Genomic DNA, 7,938 nt, shown 5'->3' on the forward strand with positions numbered 1-7,938 from the left:
CGAGTTTTGTTTCTTGCTAAACCATGAGATAAGGTTTTCTCCTAGAAATTGACAAGACCCGCTGGTACTTTTTCTATCAAGCTTACATCCAGCGAAGTCTGAATCTGTGTATCCTATTAAGTTTAGGCTAGATTCTTTAGAGTACTATAGCCCAATGTTCTTAGTTCCTATTAAGTATTTAAAAATTCTCTTAACTGTAGCTAGGTGTGATTCTTTAGGATTAGCCTGATATCTAGCACACATGCACACACTAAACATAATATCAGGTCTACTTGCAGTAAGATACAGTAAAGATCCTATCATACCTCTATAAAGTTTTTGATCTACAGATTTACCTGATTCATCTTGATCTAATTTGCATGATGAGCTCATGGGGGTGCTGATTGACTTGTTTCCCTCCATATCAAACTTCTTGAGCATCTCCTTGATATATTTTGCTTGATTGATGAAGATTCCTCCTTCAGATTGTTTGATTTGAAGCCCTAGGAAGTAGTTCAGCTCTCCCATCATGCTCATCTCAAACTCACTCTGCATCAAATCAGCAAACTCTTCGCAGAGGCGATTGTTAGTAGCACCGAAAATAATATCATCAACATAAATCTGTACTAATAACATATCTTTGTTTTGCTTTTTCAGAAATAATGTTGTGTCTACATTTTTCCTAGAGAATTCATGTTCTAATAGGAATTTACTAAGTCTCTCATACCATGCTCTAGGTGCTTGTTTTAATCCATAAAGTGCTTTGTTCAGTTTATACACATGATTAGGGTATTGATGATTTTCAAAACCAGAAGGTTGTTCTACATACACTTCCTCATTAATATACCCATTTAAAAATGCACTTTTTACATCCATTTGAAATAGTCTGAAATCCTTAGAGCATGCATATGCTAATAATAGTCTAATAGCCTCAAGTCTAGCTACGGGAGCAAAGGTTTCATCAAAATCTATGCCTTCTTCTTGATTATAACCCTTTGCCACTAGTCTAGCCTTATTCCTTATAACAATTCCATTTTCATCTAGCTTATTTTTATATATCCATTTTGTACCTATAATTGGATATTCAGAAGGCCTCTCTACTAGATCCCACACTTTATTTCTAGTAAATTGGTTTAGTTCTTCTTGCATTGCATTTATCCAACTTACATCATTTTCGGCTTCTTCTATATATTTGGGCTCAAAGTGTGAAACAAAAGCTAGATGGTTATTCAAATTTCTAAGTGAAGCTCTAGTCCTAACCGGTTGAGATGGATCATCTAGAATGAGTTCCTTAGGATGCCCGTGAGCATACCTCCAAGCTTTTGTTAGCCCATGATCCACAATAGGCTCTTGGCTTGATGATGCTTCTTCAATCAATTTTTGATTATCCTCTTGTAATCCCATCTCATCTATCTTTTCTTCAAGTATTTCAACATCATCATCAAATTAACCTTCTTACTAGATGAGATGTCACTAGAGTCATCAAAAACAACATGTATAGATTCTTCTATAACTAGGGTTCTTTTATTAAAGACTCTATAGGCTTTACTAGTTGTAGAATAACCTAAGAATATTCCTTCATCAGATTTAGGATCAAATTTTTCTAGATTATCTTTCCCATTATTATGTACAAAACACCTACATCCAAAGGCATGAAAGTAATTAACTTTTGGTTTTCTGTTTTTCCAAAGTTCATAAGGTGTTTTCTTTATAATGGGTCTTAATAAAACTCTATTTAATACGTGACAAGAGGTATTAATGGCTTCTCCCCAAAAGTACTTAGGGAGGTTACTTTCACATAACATAGTCCTAGCCATTTCCTCTAGTGTTCTATTCTTCCTTTCCACAACTCCATTTTGTTGTGGTGTCCTAGGTGCAGAAAAATTATGGGTTATCCCCTTTTTACTACAAAATTCGTCAAATAATTGATTTTCGAATTCGGTACCATGGTCACTTCTAATGGCTACGACTGAAGACTCTCTAGCATTTGTTACTTCCTTATGGAACTTCTTAAACATAGAAAATGCTTGATCCTTATGCGCTAAAAACATGACCCATGTGTACCTAGAGTAATCATCTACTATAACTAGACCATATTTATTTCCACCTAGGCTTGTTGTTCTAGTTGGACCAAATAGGTCCATGTGTAGTAGTTCTAGAGGCCTAGAAGTAGAGACACATTTTATGGATTTAAAAGAGTTCCTAGATTGTTTGCCAAATTGACATGCTTCACATATTTTGTTCTTTTCAAATTTTAATTTTGGCAAACCTATCACGGAGTCTCTTTTAACTAGTTTAGTTATTGTGTCCATGCTTGCATGACCTAACTTACGGTGCCATAACCAACTAGCATCATTATCTTTAGTTTCATTTACAACTAGACATTGGTTATGTTTTGCAAGATCTTCTAGGTCTACAACATTTACATTTCCACGTCTAATTCCTTTAAAAACTAAACTATTATCATTAGGATTTGTTATAATGCATAGTGATGGTTTAAACATAACATCATATCCTTTATCACATAATTGACTAATGCTTAACAAGTTATGCTTAAGACCATCAACATATCTAACATTATCTATAAAAGTAGAAGGGGTGATTTGAACTTTACCAACACCAATGATGTGACCTTGGTTGTTGTCTCCAAACGTCACAGCACCTCCCTTCTTAGCTTCAAGGGTGAAAAATTGATCTTTATCACCCGTCATGTGCCTTGAGCAGCCACTATCCAAATACCAGTAGTTTTTGTTGACTTTGGCTGCAAGACACTCCTACAGAAGCAAATCATGTCATCTTAGGTACCCAAGTTTTCTTGGGTCCTTCATGGTTAGTCAAGTTGGTTCCTTTTGGAACCCATACCTTTTTAATTTTTCTTTTAGTTTTACTTTTCCTAAAATTACACACATTTGCTTTATGACCTACTGTACCACAACAAAAGCAAGTTATTTTCTTAATTTTAGTTTTCCCAGCTTTAACAAAGAAGTTACTGAGAAGTTTTTGTTTATTTCTTGGTTTATATCCTAAACCCGCTTTATTAAATACGGCTCGTTGATTATTAAGTATCATATTTAACTTTTCAGAACTATACGTAAACTTTTCAACTAAAGGTTTGTATTTTCCAAGTTCTTTAGTTAATGTTTGATTTTCTGCTTTTAAATCATTTAGTTCTTTTGTGAGATCCTTGTTTAAGATTTGTTTATGGTTTTTAAGTTCTGAAAGTTCCTTAGTTAGTTTTTCATTATCTTTCGTTAAGTTGTTAGTCTTCTTAATTAAGAGTTGGTTGCTTGTCTTAAGTTCTAGATTTTCTTTGGTAAGATTATCTTTATCCTTAATTAATGAATCATGCTTATGAATGTAAGTTTGGTTAGTTACTTTTAGTTCTCTGTTTTTAACATTTATATTCTTATATTCAATCATTAATTCATTAAACGCATCATAAAGTTCATCAAATGTAAAATCAAAATGCGTATCGGAAGTTACCTCGTTTTCGTTGGCCATGAAGCAGAAATTGGCCTTCTCTTCTTGTTCTTCATCCGATGATGAAGATGATGCGTCGGAGTCTGATAGGGTGGTGACAAGGGCTTTCTTCTTCTTCTTGTACTTGCTGCCCTTCTTTAGTAAGGGACACTCAGCTCTGATGTGTCCCGGCTTTTTGCACTCATAGCACCCAATCCCCTCATTTTCTCTTTCCTTACCTTTGTCCTTGCGGTAGGAATTTGAGGGGCCTCTCCTTTGATGATAGGACTTCTTGTGGTTGATGAATTTCTTGAACTTGCGCACAAGAAGTGCCTCACCACCATCTTCCTCATCTTCTTCTTCTTCACTACTGCTACTGCAAGATAAGTCTTTGTTAGATGAAGTAGATTTTAAAGCTATTACCTTTTTCTTATGGGAGGACTCTTCCTCGTTGTGTTGTTTCATGGTGAGCTCGTGCGTCATAAGGGATCCAAGAAGCTCCTCAAGTGGTAGCTTGTTCAAGTCCTTGGCTTCTTGGATTGCCGTCACTTTAGCTTTCCACGACCTTGGTAGACACCGAAGGATTTTCCTGACAAGCTCACTGTTAGTATAGTTCTTGCCAAGGCTTTTTAGGCCATTGACAATATCAGTAAACCTAGTGAACATGCATGTGATTGTTTCATTTGAATCCATTTTAAATAGTTCATATTTATGAACCAAGATGTTTATTTTGGATTCCTTGACTTGATTCGTGCCCTCATGGGTCACTTCAAGTCTGTCCCAAATTTTTTTTGCAGAATTACAAGTTGAAACCCTATTGAATTCATTACGGTCTAAGGCACAATAAAACACATTCATAGCTTTAGAGTTTAATTGTGCCTTCCTCATGTCATGTTCATCCCAATCCTTTTCTAATTTGGGTACCTTAACACCCTCTACATATGTGGATGGGATGTATGGGCCATTCACTACAATGGTCCACATCTCATAGTCTTGGGCTTGGATGAATATTCTCATCCTAGCCTTCCAGTATGAGTAGTCGGATCCATTGAAGAAAGGGAGTCTTTGGGTGGACTGACCCTCAATGTGAGAAGATCCAAATGGGGTTGTCATTTTGATCTTTTAACTCTTGAGTGGAAGAGTTTTTGGCTCTGATACCACTTGTTGCCCAGATAGACAACCCAAGAGGGGGGGTGAATTGGGTTTTAAATTAATTTGAATAATTAAAACGTTATGGATGATTAATTAAAAACTATTGCAAGTTATTTAATTAATGCTAAGTGCTGTGAGTGATGTGAGAGGAAGAAGAGAAGAGACAATCCAATGCAAACACAGAGTTTTATAGTGGTTCGGAGCTACCCCTTGCTCCTACGTCCACTCCCCAAGTCTCTCTTGGGAATTCACTATAACCCCCTTGGATTACAGCCGGTTGTTTTGCAAGCTCACAACCAAACTTGTTGTTTTACGAGCTCACAACGAACTCGGTCGGTTTTCCCAGGCTCACCGACTAGAACCAACCCCGATTGTTTTCCCGGGCTCACAATCAAACCCTTACACACGTTGGTTTTAACTTGGCTCACCAACCAACCTTAATCCCCTTGATTCAATCCCCCGATTGAACCAAGTAAATACAGTGTGTAAAAGAAAACAGAAAACAGCTTCTCAAAAAGCAGATAAAAACAATATGAACAATAAATGAAGTTAAGAAGCCTCAAACGCTTTTAGATCGGAGATGAGGAATGGCTTCTTGAACTTCTGGTCTCCTCTTGAAAGAGTGGTCGACTTGAATGCAGGAGGAGGAAGCTTTTAATGTTGAGAAGATGTAGTTGGATGCAGTTATTGCAGATCTTCCCTCTTTTTCGTTGAAGAACAAGTTGCAGAGTTGAAAGCTTGAATGCTTGGAGTGGAATGGTTGTTCTCTCCCTTGCTACAGTCTTCTGTGGCTATTTAAGCCAACCCCCACGAAAACTAGCCGTTACACTGCTTTTTCTGTCCGTTCTGCACACTCTGCGCAGCCTGACAATATGACCGTTGGTGGGTTGGAGTCGACTCGCGCGATCAGGAGTCGACTCGGCTGTAGCGAGAGTCGACTCAAGCTTTTCCGGAGTCGACTCGGCAACTGTTCCAAATTTGAATTAAAGTTGCCGTCACGACTGGGAGTCGACTCGTCTTGACCCGGAGTCGACTCGCCAACTTCTGGAGCTGACCTGGCAATTTTGGAGTCGGCTCATCCACAGAAGTCCGTGGATCCAATTTTGAATTTTGTCCACTCGAGTCGACTCGACTGACCTTGGACTCGACTCGAATCTCAGAGCCCGAACTCCCGATTCTCTGTCTTTTGGCTCATCCAGTCTTGGAGTCGACTCGAACTTCCTTGGAGTCGACTCGGCTCTCAGTTTTCGAAAGTTGGTCTTCTGCCTTTTGACGTGAAGCTTGTCTTGGAGTCGACTCGAGCTGTCTGGGAGTCGACTCGAATCTCAGAGGCAGTAACATGGTTTTCTGTCTGTCGATGGTCGCACAGTCTCGGAGTCGACTCGCGTATTGCGGGAGTCGACTCGAATCTCAGAGTCCATAAAATGCTCTCTGACCTTTTCTTTGTGTACCTCTTGGAGTCGACTCTTACTACCCTGGAGTCGACTCGTTGAACATTGGAGTCGACTCGCGCACTTCAGGAGTCGACTCGTTGACAGGTTCTGAGATGAGGCTTTCTGTTCTTCTTTCTGTTCTCAGTCGGAGTCGACTCGTACTAGTCTGGAGTCGACTCGAGCTCGTGCCAGTGAACTTGATACGCTTGGAGTCGACTCGTGATACTCGGAAGTCGACTCGAGTCTCAGACTTTGGTTCAGCAGACTTCTTAACTTATCCAAAATACTATGAACCAAATCTAGAGACACTTGGACAGGATTTTCACTGAAACACTCAATTGAATTCATTAGTAATCACAAGATATACTCAAATGCTTTGAGCTCATCAAAATCAAATGGGGTTTTAATCAATCACTCCACACACTAAGAAGGAGGGGTTGGGGCCTCCTCATGACCATGTCCACACAGATTTCCTCTAGGAGCAAACTCTAGAGATACTTCTAGGAGCATTCTCCAGAGATGAGAAGGTCGGCTCCTACACTGAAGGCTTGGTGTGCCAACCGATCGTTTCAGGTTGAAAATAGTCCAAGCAGTAGACCGGCCCCCGCGCCGAAGGCTTGGCATGCCAACCGACCACTTCAAGTTAAAAATAGCCCAAGCAGAAGACCGATCTCAGCACCAAAGACTTGGCATGCTAATCGATCTCTTTCGATCGAAATGACCCAAGTAGGAGACCTAAACCATGCCGAAGGCTTGATGTGCCACCCGAGCTCTTCAAGTCAAAAATGGCCCAAGCAGAAGACCGGCTGCTGTGCCGATGGCATGGCATGCCAACCGACCTCTTTATATCGAAAACAACTAAAACAAAAGACCAGCCGCTGCATTGAAGGCTTGGCATGCCAATCGACTTCTTTAGGTCGAACGGCTCAAGCTGAAGACCGGTCGTCGCGCCGAAGGCTTCACATGTCTTTCGACTAGATCGAAAATAGCCCAAGCAGAAGACTTGGCTCCATGTTGCAGGCATGGCGTACCAACGAACCTCCCTAGGTCGAAAATGGTGAGAGCTGAAGATCAAGCCCACTCAGAATTCCTCTCACATCTCAATCCAGAGATGCCTCTAGGACTATAGTCTAGAGATGAAAGGAGACACCCGGAGCCAACCTAGAACCTCCTTCAGCCGGGCTCACTCAAAATTCCTTGGGAGACGAACTCCAGGAAGATCGATTGAGGAGCCCAACACAAGCTGAAGCCCCACTAGGGGAAGAGCTTGGTGCGACGACCCAAGCTCAAATCAAAAAGTGGTCGAAGATAAGTAAAGACTGAAGTCAGATGCTTTGAGAATTTCTTAACTTTTATTATTATCTTTTAATGTAGACTTTGAGCTCAGCAGAGCCTGAACGAAAGGAACTATACAAAAGGTCAAAGCTTGGGGTGACAACCTCAACACAAGGAAAAGTGAATAGGAAGGATGAAAACTGAAGTAAGGTACCATGAAAAAAAATTTACTTTCATTACTTTTGAATCATTACACTGACCTCAATAGAGGCCGACCAAAAAGAAAGGACATCAAGCTTGGTGTACCCGAGTGAGAAGAAAAGGCACGCAGAAAATGATGAAGTCAAAGACTTCATCCTTCACACTTGTCCCCGTCGGTGCCTTCACAGCAGCCGACATCACGACCCTTGCCATTGATTGGGCTGCCACTTCTACCACCCCAGCCTTCACCGATGTAAATCGAACAAATCAACTCAAGGGCTTCTGTTGGCTCATGATGTATGTACCCACGAGAGACTTCTAAAATCTCAATACCGATAAAGTACCTCAAGTCACCAAGATCTTTCATTCTGAACTGTTTTTGAAGGTGTGACTTAAGAGATGAAATTCCCTGCCTGCCTGACACTGTATGGTATAGGTA

The sequence above is a fragment of the Phoenix dactylifera genome, unplaced genomic scaffold (genome assembly GCF_009389715.1).
Source record: "Phoenix dactylifera cultivar Barhee BC4 unplaced genomic scaffold, palm_55x_up_171113_PBpolish2nd_filt_p 000834F, whole genome shotgun sequence".
NCBI lineage: Eukaryota > Viridiplantae > Streptophyta > Magnoliopsida > Arecales > Arecaceae > Phoenix > Phoenix dactylifera.